Genomic DNA, 19,659 nt, shown 5'->3' with positions numbered 1-19,659 from the left:
AATGTTTTTCAAGTCAACTTAATTGAAATAATTGTAATACTATAAAAACAGAAGAAAATGGAGTACGCTGGCAAAGGCCAAAACAGCTTGAGGCTACAGATTGAATTATATTAGCTTACTGACTAATGATGTAGTGTGGCACGGCCATAAAGAGCACTATATATTACTTAGCATCAGTGGGAGGGAGATAATGAAATTAAGGCTAATTCCAGTACAGGAAGAAGAGTAAAAAAAACAAAGATTGCGATTGGAGGTGAGTTCCTTTGAAATGTGTTTTCTACATCCAGGGAAACTTATTATAACGTATTATCTTCATGCTTCTCTCTTTTTATTTAAACTATCTAACCATCTGGCATTATTTTGTTCACGTATAAAGCTAAAGAAATGCTGAATACATCACTCTGTATATGTGTGTGTGTGTGCTCAGAATATATGGAACTATAAGGAAACTCAATAATAGGATTGAACATAAATTTTGATAACAGTTTGAAATTTGCTAATGGAAAGGGACAACTTAATTCAATCAAAACTTTTAATGAAAAATTCTGTGTTTTTACATCAGTGCAGCTCCAGAATTATGCTAGCATTGCCATTATGGCAGTAGCCTTCCTTAGGTGAGAAAAGCTATATGGTACAAGCTCACTGGAAGAACAGATCCTGAAGCTGAGGCTCCAATACTTTGGTCATCTCATGAGAAGAGAAGACTCCCTGGAAAAGATCCTGATGTTGGGAAAGTGGGAAGGCAGGAGGAGAAGGGGACGACAGAGGACGAGAAGGTTGGACAGTGTCACTGAAGCTATCAACATGAATTCGACCAAACTCCACGAGGCAGTTGAAGACAGGAGGGCCTGGCGTGCTCTGGTCCATGGGGTCACAAAAAGTCGGACACAACTTAACGATTGAACAACAACAACAATGTGTGTGTGTTTGTTTGTTTGTTTACAAATGAGAGTTGACCAAATAAATAAATAAATAAATAAATAAATAAATGAATGAATGAATGAATGAATAAATGAATGAATAAATGAATGAATGAATGAATAAATAAATAAATAAATAAATAAATAAATAAATAAATAAATAAATAAATAAATAAATAAATAAATAAATAAATAAATAAATAAATAAATAATAATGAGAGTTGACTCGTGAAGACTGAAAGGAGTAAAGTCATGGATGTCCCCCATTCACTCTGATAAGCCTTGTAGTCTATTGGTACACATTTAAAACATGGATTTAAAATTAACTGGGTTGTTAAAAATATCTTTTCCAGCACAAAGATAATTAAATTGTTTGGCTTGTTAATGATTCCTTTAATATATTAACCATGTCACACCAACTTTTGTACCACTGAGAGAAACATGGGGTTCCTTTAGCAGCAAAGGCATGGAGCCCTACAACATAAAGCTTAGCTAAAGAGGCAAGCCACACCGCAAAGGAAGTTTAAGCATCTTCTGAGCTGTGTGCTTAAAAAGTGGGCTGATGCAAGGCTGGTAACTACAGAACAAAATAGTTTGCAAGTGCATTTGTGCTTTCTACTGATGTTATTTGCAGGCTATGGACATTGGAATTTTCTTTGTCTTTTTTTAAAAGGGGGAATGAGAGAAAGAAAAAGAAAAACAGGGCGTGTCCCTAAGATCACCATTGGTGCCAAAGATCTGGAAAGTGTCCAATGTAGCTTTGCCAGTTTGTCTCCCCTGGAGCACTCTCCCTCAATTATCAAAGTGAGTTCCAAGTGAATTAAGGAAATTACATGCTGGTTAACTAAACTGGGTCAGCTGGTGGAAAGCAATGTTGAAGATAAAACAATTATAAGGAGGAAGCTTGCTGAAGAAGAATCCACCTGCCTTCTGCAAAGGTAAATCCTGTCTCAGTGACTCTGAGAAACAACAAAATCAAACTCCTGTACAAACTCTGGAGTCATGGGTTGAGGCATTTGTTTTTAGACTGGTAACTGTTCGAAGAACAGGAACAGAGATGAGAATTAGTGGACCATTCATGCAATGGGAAAATATAAAACAGTGCATTCACAATCTGTGGTTCTTGTTTTTTTTGTTTATACACTATTTTGAGTTAGAGATGAGCATGTTTGTTGGTGAACATCAATTTATTTAGGATAGGCAAATATAAAATGATATGCACTGGGACAAAACAAAAGACTTTGCATATATGCTAATGAAGTCAGAGCTTTGCTGACCTTAAAGGATTTTGGCATGTGAAAACAGCTAGATGAAAACATTTACCTGGTGTCTATGAAACCTTCCTGTAAGATAGAACATCTGTTCTGAAAAGGGTGTTTGGTATTATTAAGAACTCAAAACTAAAACTGCCAATATTTATTTGTTTGTTTGTTTGTTTGTCTGTCTGACTTTTATACTAACCAATCAGTGCAAAGCACTAGTCTTGCCAGTCAACAAGATAGAACAAAAAGTAACAATAAATCGAACAGTAATCATGATAATAAAAATACAAAAAGAAAGAAGAAAGAAGCAAATCAGCTCCAGCATCAAAAGACAAGCATGCCAAGAATATCAACACTTGATTGGATGGACAGGGCAGGTGACAGGTGCCTTCTAAAGCCTCTATAATGCCTCTATAACTGTGCTTCCAGTTTTGCATTTCTAAGATGATGATGATGATGACAGGTCATTTTTGCAAAGAAGAAGTAAAAAGGGAAGAAAAACATTTCAGCTGTCTTATTTTTGTCCCTAACAAACCTTGTGGGAATCTTTCTTTCTTTCTTTCTTTCTTTCTTTCTTTCTTTCTTTCTTTCTTTCTTTCTTTCTTTCTTTCTTTATTTATTTATTTATTTATTTATTTATTTATTTATTTATTCATTTACCAAAGTATCTTTTCAACTACAGGGACACAATAATGATACTGTTTTGTTTGCCACGGCATGGAATACACATATGAGCAAATATCTGATGGTTGTAATTAGAAACAATGAAAACAATTTGCAAAATCAAAATTTGGGGTTGATAATATCTTGACTGGATTACTAAAAAGTTGCAAGCTTCAAATCTTCTTCATCAGGCAAATATAAAATGTTGAAAAGTGGGGGAAAACTCCAAAATATCCTCCCAAAATATGGCCATTATGTAAGGGGTATTGTATTTGAAAAGAGACTGCTGGCAAATGAAGGTGTAGACTGCCAATTCATCAGATGAAAACATGCCAGGGTAGGAGCTCACAGTCTCTCCCCTCCCTGTTGACAAAAGTCTAGCTAAGGACACTTGAATGCTTCAAGCACATGAGGCTTAGAAAAGACAAATGTAAAGCACCAGATTAAGATTTATGTCATATAAGCAGGGGTTTGAATCTTGTTCTTCCACTTGGTTAAAAAAATCAATGGGAAACCAAATTGGTAGTCATCTCTAGTGGCTGGACGACATGGTGCCAGAAATTAATTTATCTTTAAAATAATAAATCATAATAAATCTCAAACAAGGCTGTTCTCCAAAACAGGTGGAGGCTTATTTAAGATGTGGTCACAAGTGGCACATTGCCCTCAAATCCAATCTGCCAAATACATTGACATATAGAAACAGACACATTATATATATATATATATATATATATATATATATATATATATATATATATATATATATATATATATATATATATATATATATATATATATATATATATATATATATATATATATATATGTGTGTGTGTGTGTGTGTGTGTGTGTGTGTGTGTGTGTGTGTGTGTGTGTGTGTGTGTGTGTGTGTGTGTGTATATGTATATGTGTATGTGTATATGTATATGTATATGTACCCCAACTACTATCACAGTCATAAGACACTTAGTTCCTCTTTTCCCACCCTTCAACAAGTTCACTGTCCCATATACCTTCTGTAGAAAGCCCCTATGATTAGACCGTTATGCAGGGAAGGGGACTTGAGTCACAGGATTTGCTGTCGAGTCATTGCACCAGTGACTTGACTGAGATTCAACTCAGTTTTGTTCCCACAAAGACTCAGACTCAACTCAGAATTCAGAACCTATCCACCCCCCTCTTCCCCCCCACCGGGGAAAAGAGCTTGCTTTTCATAGAAACTTGAACATGGGACTTGTAATCAAAAGACTTGGACTTTGGACTTGAACCCAAAGACTTGCTAATATCCCTGCCATTTTTTAGTTTGGGAAAAAGTTCTGCTTTTTACAGTGGTGCCCCGCAAGACGATGTTAATTCATTCCATTGAAATCGCTGTATAGTGAAAACATCGTCTTGCGAAAACCGTTTCCCCATTGGAATGCATTGAAATCCATTTAATGCATTCCAATGGCGAAAAATCATTGTCGTTTTGCAAAGATCGCCCATAGGGAAGCCATTTTGTGAAGCGCTGATCAGCTGTTAAAATGGCTGTCATGCAAAGCATCGGCCCCGAAAACACCCATTTTATGAAGTGCTGGTCAATGTCAAAATCATCATCTTGCGAAAAATGGTTTGCAAAGCATAGCCCCAAACATCGTCCAGTGAAAATCACCCGTTGGAAACACTGTTTTGCGAAGCACTATAGCGATCACAAAACCTCATTGTCATGCGGATTCATCGTTTTGCGAGGTCATCGTCTAGCACTTCTATTGCAGTGACCCATTTTTATGACTACTGTAAACGTTTCTCAATAGACCCTTGCTCAGGGATTTCAACTTCATATGCAAAATCAATCTACAAATCCTATGGGCCTGTTATTAATACATTTCTTGATTAATGCAGTTAATAAAAAAAGTATTTTCTGACAATGGAATCCTCACTGAAGGAAATTTTTTTTTTCCTCTGGTGGTGGAATCTTCCCCAGGAGGCTGATCACAGCATTTCCAGCAGCATATATAGATATAATTAACTATGCAATTTATTGCTAGAAACAAAAAGTCTAAGATGGGCCACTAAAAAAAGTTTGCTGATCATTAAAAAGTTGCATCAAGCACAGATGCTATAAAATGGTAGGGACGGAAGATGAAGCAAAAATGGCAAGATATCTTGATAGGTGTACTAACAATGGTACTCAAAAACCAATTGCTATCAAACTGAAATGTAGACTGTACATTCACATGCATGATATCGAAGAATGAAATTACAATTTATCTCCCTCCCACTCTCACCTTTTCTTTGATGTATAGGGTATGGTTACCACTGCTGTTTCCTATAATGCTTGCTGGAGCAAGCCATCTCAATTCACAGCAACAAAGTGCAATCTAGCCCTACAAGTGCATCTAAAAAAGTTTCTGTTCATAATTAAATGCAATGCTAAATACCACCTACATGTCCAGAGGGTGATCTTGTTCTCATCTTTATGGTGAACATGCATGATTGTAGAAACCAGATGTGTTGTTGTTGTTTAGTCGTTGTGTCCGACTCTTTGTGACCCCATGGACCACAGCACGCCAGGCCCTCCTGTCTTCCACTGCCTCCCAGAGTTGGATCAAATTCATGTTGGTAGCTTCGATGACACTGTCCATCCATCTCGCCCTCTGTCATCCCCTTCTCCTCTTGCCTTCACACTTTCCCAACATCAGGGTCTTTTCCAGGGAGTCTTCTCTTCCCCCAATTCAAATAATAATTACACTTTGTTAGTCCTGTACAACATCCTGTATGGAAGGCTGAGTTCTTACACTGGAACCTCCAACCTACCAACCAAATCATTGCCTGCTATATTGAGATTTCTACAGCCAGCAAGGCACCCATCACAGTCATAGTTCCTTCCAAATTTTAACAGCAATGGTTATGCCCTTGCTGTTAAATTTTGCCATGCTGCTCTGCTGATGTGGAGGGCAGTGTCTTCTTGCCTTCCAGAACAGAAAGGAATCCATGACTCTTTTCCTGCACTACCAGTACCAGTTATTTGGGAGATGCAATTCTGGTAGAACATACAGGGAAATAAGGAAATACAAATTTGGTCTCGGGTGGAGCTAGCTACGTGCTACTTTCAGGCCACAGGTTGCCCACTCCTTCCTTGCATCATACCAGGGCTATAAATCCTTTCTTTCTTCATCCTCATAGACAAGGCCAAGAACTCAAATCATTCTTCTCCTTGCGTACAAAGTTTGCCTGGAATTTTTCCACACTGTTGAATCATTCCTCACTTTTGTACAAAAAAGCAAGAAACAAAGCAAGAAAGCAGTAGTCACAAAGCAAAGCAAACTCTGAATGCAAGTTTGTTGTATGCAAGTTTGTCTGTAGCCGAGATGGGTTGTTTGTGTATGTATTAACAATCAGCCAGTCATTCACTGCTTTCAGTACTTGAGCCCCTTTTCTTGCTTTTGGCAGGTAGTAAAGGATATTGTAATGCCACAAAAATCTTAATCAAAGAGCCTCATGGTGTCAAGACAGTCAAAATGGTGGGAGACAAGGTATTTTGTGAGTATTCTTTGTGTCCACATTTCACATCACCCTTCTTAAAACTTTTCATCTGAAATACCTCTACTCTAAATATTGTCAAAACTACCCACACGTTATTTTACCTGCTTGCCACAAGTTTATGCAATGCTGTCTTTGTGCTGCATATATTTTATATAAGTACTGTACCTGTTCATTTTCAGGAGTCAGGTAAATTGCAGATCATTTGATCAAAAGGCCGACTTTAAATCTTCTGCAATATTATTCTGCTACAAAATCACTGTTTAAAAATGTGTTTTTACAGAGTGAAAACCTTCATTTGGCTGCTCCAGAACTGCAACAAGATTTTGTGTTATTCATCTTATTACATAACATACTGTATCTAGATCTGTGTTTGTATTCCATCTTTTTTGATGATATCTGATGTTTTCAAATACCCTTTGCTTGAAAAATGCAATTAAATGTTCAAGTATTATTTCTAGAATGTTTTGTTTGTTTGTTCAGTCGTTTAGTTGTGTCCGACTCTTCGTGACCCCATGGACCAGAGCACGCCAGGTCCTCCTATCCTCCACCGCCTCCCGGAGTTGTGTCAAATTCATGTTGGTTGCTTCGATGACACTGTCCAACCATCTCATCCTCGGTCGTCCCCTTCTCCTCTTGCCTTCACACTTTCCCAACATCAAAGTCTTTTCCAAGGAGTCTTCTCTTCTCATGAGATGGCCAAAGTACTGGAGCCTCAGCTTCAGGATCTGTCCTTCCAATGAGCACTCGGGGTTGATTTCCTTTAGAATTGATAGGTTTGTTCTCTTTGCAGTCCAGGGAACTCTCAAAAGTCTCCTCCAGAACCACAATTCAAAGGCATCAATTCTTCGGCGGTCAGCTTTCTTTATGGTCCAGCTCTCACTTCCATACAACACTACAGGAAAAACCATAGCTTTGACTATTTGGACTTTTGTTGGCAAGGTGATGTCTCTGCTTTTTAAGATGCTGTCAAGGTTTGTCATTGCTTTCCTCCCAAGAAGCAGGCGTCTTTTAATTTCAGGGCTGCTGTCTCCATCTGCAGTGATCATGGAACCCAAGAAAGTAAAATCTGTCACTGCCTCCATATCTTCCCCTTCTATTTCCCAGGAGGTGATGGGACCAGTTTGTTAGTTTGATTAAAAGATGGCATTCTGAAGAGAAAATCCATGCCAGAGCAAAGTTAGTACATTTGTCCTCTTGGCTAATTTAGTGATATCAGCCTTCACAGAACTAGTAGCATTTATTAAGAGTATTCAGACTAAAACTAGAATATTGAGACCTGGATTCGTGAATGTACAATGGATTTCTTCAGAACTAAACAAGAAAGGGTAAAACAGCAGGAAATATTTATTTATTTATATCCTGTCTTTCTACTTAGTTTCTCAAGGTAACTTAGATGTGATCCGACCCACAGTAAAGTGGTTGGCAAAGCAAGGTGAATGTCAAGTTTCAAGACTCAGTGAAGATGGGACAGCATCACAATTTCTAATCTGTCACTTTAGCTACTGTATACAACACACACACTAGCCAGAATCTTGTTGCATCTTTATGCTCGCATAAGTGTAATTGTGTAAATTATGTGAACTGCCACTAATTATTGAACTGCTGCTCCCTTTCCTGGCTATGTAGAACGTCATGCAACAAGCATGCAATTAGAAATGTAAGCAACACCTTTTTATTTTGCTAATATGTTGCTGCAGTTTGCACAAGAACATGTAATGCTGACATGCATCCCCAACAGAAATCTGGCCACTGGAAATGCAATGCTCTTCCAGAATGTCCTTTTAGCTTTTTCACTAGTGTGTAATAGAGCCTGGGCATCAGCAGTATTGCTAGAATATCATTCCATGACTTTAGCAACTGCAATTCAAAAAGAAAATTGAGATTTGTTCCACAAACGCTGTCATCTCTAGACTGCTATTATATTGCAAAGAAATTACAGTATGGGTATATTTGCCTATTATTTTTGACACAGCATTTTCTTTTCTTATTTTGCAACCCAGTAAAATGTATAAGTCTACTAATGTCATTTCTTCGAAGTGGCAAATGAAGATAATAATTTATAACTTACACAGACAAGAGCACAGGCAGTCGGAGTTTGAAAACAATGCATTTCTTTGTTATGTCAGGATATAGCAGCAATTATTGCTGACATGGACAGTTGTAGGCCATGGAGCTGAGAAGGTGCATTCTTTAAAATGCATATCTAAAGTTAATAGCAGTAGAGTAGTGTTTTATAATGCCCTTATTTCCATTACATACAGAAGCAATGATAGAGAAAGGAGGGATACAGAAGGAGAGCCTCTTTCAGCCATAGCTTCATAACTGTGAAACCTGGATACCTAAACTTGACATAGATCATAAGAAGATTCTTAGGATATATAATTGAGAATCATGTTGTTGTTGTTTTTTGGGGGGGGGTTGAGGGGAAAACAATTAATTAAAAAATCGGCTCCATCAATTTGTCATCTCACACTGAATTGCTCTGTAATAGACACTAAGGTACTCAGGCATAACACAGCTTGAGAATAGGGGTCTTCTCAAGCTCCTGATGTATTCCATATTTGCCACCACAGAGAGAAAGATCATTACCTTGTTATGAACAAACTGCTTTCTAAAAATGGATAAAGCCAGAATCTGATTTGGTTTCATCAGCCACAGCACTTTATCTGCACCCTCTCCCACAAAATGTTTGCATCAAATCTACTGGTCCCTGAGAAATCACTACCTGTATGAAAACATGTGCCTTGAAAACATGGCAAATGAAGGTAGCACCTTATTGGTCTCATCATCATATGGAGGAAGTGAAGGCTTTCATTGGCTAGAAACATTTACAGTGGTGCCTTGCATTATGACGTCAATTCGTTTCAGCGAAATCGCTGTAGAATGAAAATGTCATAATGTGAAAATAAAAAGCCCATTGAAACTCATTGAAACCCCTTCAAAGCATTCCAATGGGCTGGAAACTCATCACCCAGTGAAGATCCTCCATAGGGCAGCGATTTTCGGTGGCTATCTTGCGAGGAATCCCTCCCAGAAAACAGCGGGGAGCCATTTTATTTACCCGGCAGTCATTTTGAAACCACCAATCAGCTGGAGGAAAATCGTCGTTTTGTGAAGAATTGGTTCCCGAAGCAGGGAACCGATCACCGCAAAGAGAAAAAAACCCATTCAGACCATCATTTTGCAATTGCAATTGCAAAAATATTGTCGTAATGCAGTTTCATCGTAATGCGGGGCAATCGTAAAGTGAGGCACCATTGTATCTTAATGCCTATATAACAGTGCAGAGGGGCTGGGAGTTGTAGTCCAATGATGATGAAGATGTAACACTTCAAGCTCTAGTCAAAACAACCACACTTCGATTCAGGAGATCAGAATGAAGCAACGATGTGGAGGGGAGCATATCAGCTACTGGCCACAATGTTGTTTTTGTTGTTTAGCGTTAAGTCAGAATGGACTTATAGCAACCCTAATAGGGTTTTCAATAGCTGGCTATCCACTACATCACACTGGGTATCCCAACTGTCATTATACTTCCGCAATATCTTTTCCTCAGAATAAAGGTCTGCTATTTTGATTGAAATATAGCCTGTAGATCTCAGACAGGTCCCAAAGTTCATGTTTATAGAGGCCTTAAAATAATGACTGAACAAAGATCAGAGGAGCCTTCCCAACATCATTTTTTCCAGAAATGGGTTGTGTGTCCTTGCCAACAAAGCTGTTTCTATCAGTAGAAAATGGAGACAAAGCCTTACAAATATTTTAATATTATGTGCATATTGTTTGAGCAATCTGTCCCCCTTTTAATACTTATTTATATATTTCTTCAAAATGGCATTGTGCCTGTGCACAGTTGCATTTGTTCATTGCCTAAATGTTGGCAACAACACTACTGAAATTTAAATGAAATAAAATAAAATAACATCATTATGCAAAATTGCTCCCTGGAGCTGGGATGTGTGATGTCACAAGCGAGCAGTCAGTCACAAATTGAGCATAGACACATTCTGCTCAGAAACAGAACTGGTTTCCTTGTCCTCTATCTTGAAGGTACACGTGATATAGCATAAATGCACAGCTATAGCACAATCAAGTTGTACATGTCATTAATATTAAAATTATCATTGCTTAAGGACAATACAGACATGCTCAGGTCTTCAAGGGAGGGTGTGAGTGCATATGGAAGTCTGGCAGTTAAATGAATTAGTGTTACATCCATGGTTTAAATTGTTGTTTTTAACACACCACAAACATAAGGCTAGCTGGGCTTGTTTTGCTAGGGGAGAAGTCATTCCGAACCCCTGTGTGTAGTTGTTGTTTTGCTAAAAGATATATATGTTAGGCACTCTAAAAGCTGCTCTCTTCTGCTTTGGCTTAGTCAGTGTCCTGTGAAGTGAAATATCTGATAACATTTTATAGCTAAGCTCCTCCAGGATAGAACCTGTCACAACAGCAGCTCCCAAGTAAAGAGAATGCCTTGAAGGAACAGCTGTTGCCCAAGCCATGTCACCATTTATATTCTCTTTTCCACAACAAGGATACAGTGATAGCTTGAACTCAGTGCATGTTGCCCGGTGGAATTTGTGGAGGATTTGCATGCCAAAGGAGTTGTATATTCGCTAGAAGAGAAATGTGCTAGGAGGGGAACAAAACATGCTCTAATTTACAAACTACGCTAATACTGGTCTCATGAAAAAGGAAAAATCCAACCCCCAAATATCTGTGTGTGTTGTTGTTGTTTTTAACAGAGACGTTGTAAAGCACTACAAGGGAATGATCAGCAAGTCTGTGAATAAAAGCTAGTCATGCAAGTTAAAGTTGCCCAACAGCCGTTTTCAATGACACATTCAGTTTCTGCATTTACAGTGCATGAACTATTAAACTGTCCCAATACGGTCATTTGTACGACTCAATGCACCAACTATGAAACCCTCCCAATATGGCTTTTCAGAGCCATGACTGGAAAAGCGGAAGGCGGAAAGTATTGCCTTGACAGGATATGTTTCTAAAAGAAGCCTGGCTCAAGCTCAGCATTGGGAACTTGCTGTAATACAGATCAAAGGAATAACATAAGGGCGGCTCAGGAAAGCAATGGGTTCTTGTAATCCAAAAAAGAGAAATGGCCTATCATTTGGGTGTGTGTGGTTGCTTTGAAGAGGAAGGGAAAAGGTGGGGGGGGAAGCACTTTTAAGCAGGCACAGAGCAGGCTGTTTTCTCCCACAGAATCTTCTATCAATTCCTTAATTGCTATATTTTGCTATTTTTAGACCGGAACTTGGCAGAAAAAGTTACTTCAGAGGGAGGCAGAATATTGCCAGTTAGTCTCTGTACCACACCACTGAGATTAGACAAAATGGCCTAGAGGGGGGGGGGCTGTCATTTCAACCCTCAACACCTCGCCACTCAGTATTCTCTTCAGAAACTTCTGTTCTGCAGATTATAACATTGGTGCCAGCCCCACATGGATGTCAATTAAATGTGTGGCTAATCAAAATAAAAAAAAAAACACAGACAACATTTAGGTTATTGGCATCAGAGGACCAGGCAATATCTCACAGATATCTGGTCATCAGAAGCTGAAATCTGCTAGTGTTCCGGAGGTGTGACCAGCCATATCTTTGAGACTGAGCAACCATACATGTAACCAGGAGCTAAGCACAGACTTTATTTAAAGCTGTGGTTCCCAACCTTGCACCCCTATATGTTTTTGTAATACAGTTCCCAAAGCCTTCATCACTCGCTGTTCTGGCCAGGATTTCCAGGAATTGTAGTCCAAGAATATCTGTGGAGCCAGAGTTGGGAACCACTGATTTAAAGCAAGCTGACTTGTAAATAATAAATAGTATAGAAAGCTCCTGCAGTGACAATCAGAGGCTTCCAGCAATTAAGGAATCCACTGTTTTAAGAACAGGTTACATATAGTTTGGTTCTCAATCATGTGTTCAATGCATCCACTCTTTCATGATGGGCAATATGTCCAGAAGTAATAGGTAACAAGGTATGCATGTAATTATCCTACGCATAAAGCATATCAGGCTGGCTGGAGAGCTGAGTGGTTCAGGTATCTGGCTGCAGAGCCAAAGGCTGAAGAGTGCATTTACCCACTGTGCCTCCTTCTGTGGCCTTGGGCAAGCTGCATGTCCCCAAAAGAAAGGAATGATAAATCACTTCTGATTATTCTCTGTCTAGAAGACTCTGATGAGGGTTGCCATAAGCCCTTGACAAAGATTTCCATTTTAAAGGCCCACATGCATTCACAGAGGATAGAATTATCTGTGACTATTAGAGATGAATTTAATTTGTGTTAAGGGACGTGGTAGCGCTGCGGGCTAAACCACAGAAGCCTGTGCTGCAGGGTCAGAAGACCAAGCAGTCGTAAGATCGAATCTACGCGACGGAGTGAGCGCCTGTCGCTTGTCCCAGCTCCCACCAACCTAGCAGTTCGAAAGCATGCAAATGCAAGTAGATCAATAGGGACCACCTCAGTGGGAAGGTAACAGCGTTCCGTGTCTAAGTCGCACTGGCCATTTGACCATGGAAGATTGACTTCGGACAAAATGCTGGCTCTATGGCTTGGAAAGGGGGATGAGCACCGCCCCCTAGAGTCAAACACGACTGGACAAAAATTGTCAAGGGGAACCTTTACCTTTACCTTTTAATTTGTGTTCCTATAGATCAGAATTTACCAAAATGTACAAGTATCTCCATATCCAGGATGAAAAGAAGTCAAGAATTAAAAATAAAATAAACTGAATGTCAGTGAAATCAGCATTTGCCCACCCAGGTCTTTCAACCAGGTATTTCAATGCTGAACTCATAAAAGATCGCCAGCATTGTTCAGGAACAATACTGCTGAGTTGACTGTGCAGAACAACGTTTGGGTTAGACCACATGCTTCACTACAAACTTTTATGTATCATAATCGGGTGTTTTCCTGGAAGAATCTTTATCCTTTTTTATAGTTTGCCTTCACATAAGATAAAAAAAATGCTGAGGAATTATCCTGGATCTCTCAGGAATGGGAGTGGGTGTGAGTGGTCCTTTGTTTTCAGTAAATGCAGATATTGCCACTCAGCATGAGAAATGGTATGAATTTCTTCTTTAAAAGGTTGTAGATTGTTATCTAGTAACCAGAAAATGAATGATATACTAGCTGCATACATTTAACCATCTTCATTACAACAATTTCTAAAGCCTTCTGCCTCTTCTTGAGTCTCTAAAAATGCCAAAAGAATGATTGTGCATGCAATCAGAAGTATACTGGCTCTCATGTAAGTGTGTTAGGATTGTAACCTTAGACATAACATCAATTGATGCTCTACTTCTCCAATGCCTTTGTAAATTTCACTGTTCAACAAAACAGAAATAACCCTACAGATGGTCTTCACAGAGAATAATAGCACTGAAGCAGCTCTGAAGTGCTTGAGCCTCAACCATTTCATATGCTGCCTGATTACTGGTGTATCTAGTAGTTACATACTTAAAGGCCATCTCTTCCATCTCCTAGAAAGCTATGCACTGAAAAACACTAACATACTCTTTACCAGTGTTATTGCTTTCAAAGAGCTGAACTTTAGCACTTACATTTTACACAAAAGGGCAAGTCACTTTTGGGTGTCTCACTTGTGTTTCCCTGTTTATGTTTTCAGGCACTATAAAAGTCCCAACAAACCCTTAAAAATGACTCCAAAAAGGCTAAGGCAAGGCATCAGAGAATCAGTTTACTTCAAAAGCAGACAATAGAACATGAGAAAGAAGTGGGGGGGGGGGGGGACTTCAGACCTAGGCAGGTATTCCCCCACCATCACCAGATCTAGGCAGAGAGCAAAGAATATCCCATCTGCTCAATAATCAATTCAAAAAATTGTAGCACAAAAGCACCTAAATATCAGAAAAGATCCACCCAGCATAACAGATCCTCTGGGCCTGAACAGCACAGCAGAAAAAAGGCAAGAAAGCAGCCAGCCACTTGCTTCATGGTACACAGAGACACTCAGTGACCAATGTGACCAAAAACAACACAGCAGTAAGACTAACGAGAGAGAAATGCCCCAAGCTGTGCCCATCCAACAACATCTCAGCACATGGCTCAGTAGCATACTGACACAATCATAAAGGCCACTCTCCTGGTCTACACACTACAGAGGCAGACAAAACAGTTCAAAAAATCCCACCAAGGTGTACACCTTTAACAGAATCAGCATAGAGGTTAGTTAGGCATCCTTCAGTCTTGAAAGACTATGGTAATGTGCTGTATATGGAGGACTTGGAACAGCATCTAGTGTGGCTGAGGAGGCCAATTCAAGAGTGACAATCTCTTCCACACTGAAGACAAATACAATCTGTCCCCTGTCCAGCTCCCTGGTTTTGCCGCTTTTGTGACTTCCTCTTTGCCTCAGCCTGCTGGACACAGGTCTCTTCAAATTGGGAGAGGCCGTGATGCACTGCCTGTCTCCAGGCTGAACGGTCAGATGTCAGGGTTTCCCATTTGTTGTGGTCTGTTCCTAAGGCCTTCAGATCCTGTTTGCAGATATCCTTGTAATGCAGCTGTGGTCTCCTTCTGGAGTGATTTCCCTGCACTAATTCTCCATACAGGAGATCCTTTGGAATCTGACCATCAGCCATTCTCACGACGTGCCCAAGCCAATGTAGATGTCGCTGTTTCAGTAATGTATACATGCTGAAAATTCCAGTTCATTCTAGGACTACTCTATTTGGAACTTTGTCCTGCCAGGTGATACCAAAAATCCGTCGGAGGCGACACATATGGAAGGTGTTCAGCTTCCTCTCCTGCCATGCACAAAGGGTCCAGGACTCACTGCAGTACAGGAGTGTACTCAGGACCCAGGCTCTATAGACCTGGATCTTGGTATGTGTCGTCAGCTTCTTATTGAGCCATACTTTCTTTGCGAGTCTAGAGAACATGGTAGCTGCTTTGCCAATGCATTTATCCAGTTTGACATCTAGAGAGAGGGTGTCAGAGATGGTTGAGCCGAGGTACACAAAGTCATGAACAACCTCCAATTCTTGTGTAGAGATGGTAATAGAGGGAGGTGAGTCCACGCCCTGGCCCATGACTTGTGTTTTCTTCAGGCTGATTGTTAGTCCAAAGTTTTGGCAGGCCTTGCTGAAATGATTCATGAGTTGCTGGAGGTCTTCAGCAGAGTGGGCAACAATGGCTGCATCATCTGCGGAGAGGAAGTCCCGCATGCATTTCAGTTGGACTTTGGTCTTTGCTCTCAATCTAGAGAGATTAAAGAGCTTTCCGTCTGATCTAGTCCGGAGATAGACACCTTCTGTTGCAGTTCCAAAGGCATGACAGCAAAAAAGATTCCAAAAAGGGTTGGTGCGAGCCCTGTTTCACTCCGCCTCTGATGTCAAAGGGATCTGATGTTGAGCCGCCAAAAACTACAGTGCCTTTCATTCCCTCATGGAAAGATCTGATGATGTTAAGGAGACGAGGTGGACATCCAATCTTGGGAAGTATTTTTAAAAGGCCATCCCTGCTAACCAGATCAAATGCTTTTGTAAGGTCTATGAAGGCCACTAAGAGTGGCTGTTGTTGTTCCCTGCATTTCTCCTGCAGCTGTCGGAGGGAGAATACCATGTCAGTGGTGGATCTATTAGCTCGAACACTGTGATTCTGGATAGACTCTGTCTGCAAGCACCTGGAGCCTTTTCAGCACAACACGGGCAAGCAGCTTCCCTACAACGCTAAGAAGAGAGATGCCACAGTAGTTATTGCAGTCGCTCCTGTCTCCTTTGTTCTTGTACAATGCGACAATGTTTGCATCCTTCATGTCCTGTGGTACTCCACATTTCCTCCTGCAAAGACAAAAGACTTCATACAGTTTGGTGGTGATGATCTCCTTACAGCATTTCAGCACTTCAACAGGGATGTTGTCCCTTCCAGGTGCCTTGCCGGAGGCTAGGGAATCCAAGGCCGCTTTTATTTCTGCTAAGGTTGGTTTGCTGTCCAGATCCTCCAAGACAGGCAGGCACTCAATGTTATTTAATGCTTCTTTGGTTACTATATTCTCTCTGGAATATAGCTCAGAGTAGTGCTGCACCCAGTGTTCCATCTGCTGTGCTCGGTCCTGGATGATCACACCAGTAGCAGACTTCAAGGGAAGAGATTTCTTCTGTATTGGACCTAAGGCCTGCTTGATACCGTCATACATTCCTTTGATGTTACCTGTGTCCGCTGCCATCTGTATTTGAGAGCAGAGCTGAAGCCAATAATCATTGGAGCATCTCCTGGCAGCCTGTTGGACTTGGCTACAAGCAGTTCGAAGAGCTGTAAGTTGTACTCGCTAGGACAGACAGACAGACAGACAGACAGACAGACAGACAGACCGATCGATCGATCGATAGATCTTTGTGTGTGTGTGTCTGTGTGTGTCTCTCTCTGTGTGTGTCTGTGTGTGTTTGTGTGTCTGTGTGTGTGTGTACTTTTCCTAATTGCCTTAATTTTTAAAGAGATTGTTGGATATATATAAAAGGAACTAATAAAAGGAAGTGGTGAAGAACGGCAAAAATGTTTTAAAATTAATCAAAAGTTCTTCCCTCATAGCCCAACCAAACTACTAGAACATGGGGAGATTCCTCCTACTACCATGTGATGCTTTCTGTTATCATCTTTAAGTCCTGGAGGCAGGCCAGCAAACAGCAAAAATAACAAAAGAAAGAAGAAGCAAACAAAGAAACAAAGCAGGGCAGAGAAATCTCTAAAGAAAGCGTGGAGGCAGGTCCAAAAAATAATCCTAAAGAGGAATGCTAACACAGGCTGCTGCCTGAAAGAGGCAAAAATAATCCAAAAAAGAAAAAGAAAGAAAGACCGGTGAGGGGTGGGAATCTTCCAGAAAATCAAGGGGAAATGGCAACAAAAGGAAAGGGGTTGATAGGGGTTTAAGTAAGTTTGTGTGCTACTGTTATTGTTAATTTTTTTTATCTGCCTTTGAAAGGAAATAAACTCAAAGACACAGGTTTGTAGTGCAATGCCTCTTGTTCCAAATAGTACTCATCCAGAACAAAAAACTATGTACAGTGGGATTGTGGGATCTGCAGATGCCAAAAACTGCTAATAGTGAACCCTATATATAGCATTGTCCCTGGTTCCCTGTAGTAGCAATTTCTGCGGATTACATCGTTTTAAAAAATTATTGTTCTAAATATTTTCAGGCTGTGGATAAGTGAAATCATGGATACTGTTCCTGTGGATACGGGGGTCCTTTTGTGCCTTGTTTTGCTTTGTTTTTAAGTCCACAATTCTGAAAATTGCTGGATAGGTCAGTGATTTCGGTGTCTGGCTGCAGAGTCAGAGATTGGGAGTCCAGTTCTTCACTGGGCCTTCTTGATAGGAGCTGGACTTGATGATCCATAGAGTCCCTTCCAGCTCTGCAATTTTGACATGATGATGATGTTATTGCCTTCATTAGTGAAGCAACTAGAGGTACCGCTATTACTATTTTTATTTAAAATATATTGACTTTTTTGTGGGTAGCACAGGTGAACTTTAAAATAAGAACTCTGTTTTTGAGTGTATTTATTACTGGTCTTCCTCTCCAGCTAGGCACATCCTAATATGACTAATTCTTCTAATTAAGTGGGCACTTCTCCTGAGACCCATATATCACTTTAGTTTGGAAAGTAAGAATAGTAAATGTTCACTTCAAAAGGGAGAAGTATATGCTCATGTAATGTTAGTTAGGACTATACATCTTAAGAAAACCAGATGCAAAGGTTAAGAAAATGGTATTATTCAAATGGATTTCAAGAGCTCTCTACATCAACTCTTTATATAAATCCAAAAAATATATACAGTTGACAGTAATAGCAAGATACTTTTATAAAAATAATGCACTAGGGCTTTGGGTATGCCACTTCCAGCAAATATAACTATACATTCTTAAACAACTTCACATTCACATTACTGTTTAGGATTGCCATGGGATATATGCACCAAATGAAAACATACTTCAAAGCATGTGAAGGGTAAAGTTAGCATTTTATTCACAGTAAACAGCAGAAACCTACCTTGAGGTTTTGTTAAAAGCTTTGCCAAATCCTTATTGGGCTGTTTATTTGTAAAAGCCAGAACAAAGGATAAGAGAAAGAATAGTTGATAAAAGCTGAATGTCAACTACAAATGTTTTAAAGAAAAACTGTGCAGTCTCCCAGAAAAGCAGCATTTTGTGATTTATCTAACTCTCCATCTCGTTATTCAACTATAAGTCACACAAAAATAGATCCATTGAATCCATGAATTTATGTATGTGATGGCTTACCATTCATCACTCCATTCTTGAGGGGACCAGCAACTGGATTTGTTCCCAATTTCTATTGCAATGCTATGCAGGATTTTGATTGACAGTGATTGCAAAGGGTCTTGCTCTTAATTCATTTGCTTGAAACTGTGTGCGCACATTTCCTATCTTGGAAAAAGGGTAGTGCTCGCAATTGAGAACTGCCATTATATGACAGTTTTTGACACAATCTCTGACCTATACCAATAGAAGTAACTACTACTAATTGTTAGTAGTAGTACTACTTCCAGTCAACTCTTCTTTGGGGAAAATAGTTTGCAGCAAGCAAAGGAAGTTCTGAACATATCAGCTGAGCAAAGTAGGATTAGAAATAAGGTACACAAATTGCATGCAAGCTTTAATAACAGATTTGTGCTGCACTTTCTGTTTACTCACAGTGTTTCTGAACTTCCTTTAGCAACAACTAGAGATGGGGACAAATAAAAAAAATGGCAATTCATTTATTTGTCAAGGTTAGTGGATCAACAAATATGAATATACGAATATTCTTCAATGAATCGATTAATCAATCCGTCGATTCATCTGTAATTTAAATGGCTATAACACTGCCCCCCCCAATGACCTAGAGACAGCATATGTGCAAGGAAGCTTCCTCAGACACTTTCCTACAATTCCTGAAAGTTTGGTGAACATTGGATCATGGACCCCTGAGTTATATAGTCACAAAGAGGACCCCCAAGGAAAGCCCCCTCAGGTACTTAGAGACTCCAGAATCACAATGGAGCTTCCTATGTCTTTTCCCAATACACCTGTCAACTTTGGTGAAGATTGGATATCGGACATCTGAGTTATTCACCAACAAATTGGGTCCCCCCCCCCAGGAGAGTTTACCACACAGCACAGAAGCCCATTCTGCCTACCAGCCGCTGATCAGCTGATAAGAAGCCGATAGGCAGCCAGTCACCCCAACAGGCTACCCCAGCCCCTTTCCTTTCCCTACCTTAGCCCTCACCCCACTCC

Source organism: Pogona vitticeps, chromosome 5 (genome assembly GCF_051106095.1).
Source record: "Pogona vitticeps strain Pit_001003342236 chromosome 5, PviZW2.1, whole genome shotgun sequence".
NCBI classification, from domain to species: Eukaryota; Metazoa; Chordata; class Lepidosauria; order Squamata; family Agamidae; genus Pogona; species Pogona vitticeps.
Note: the sequence above shows the minus strand (reverse complement) of the source record.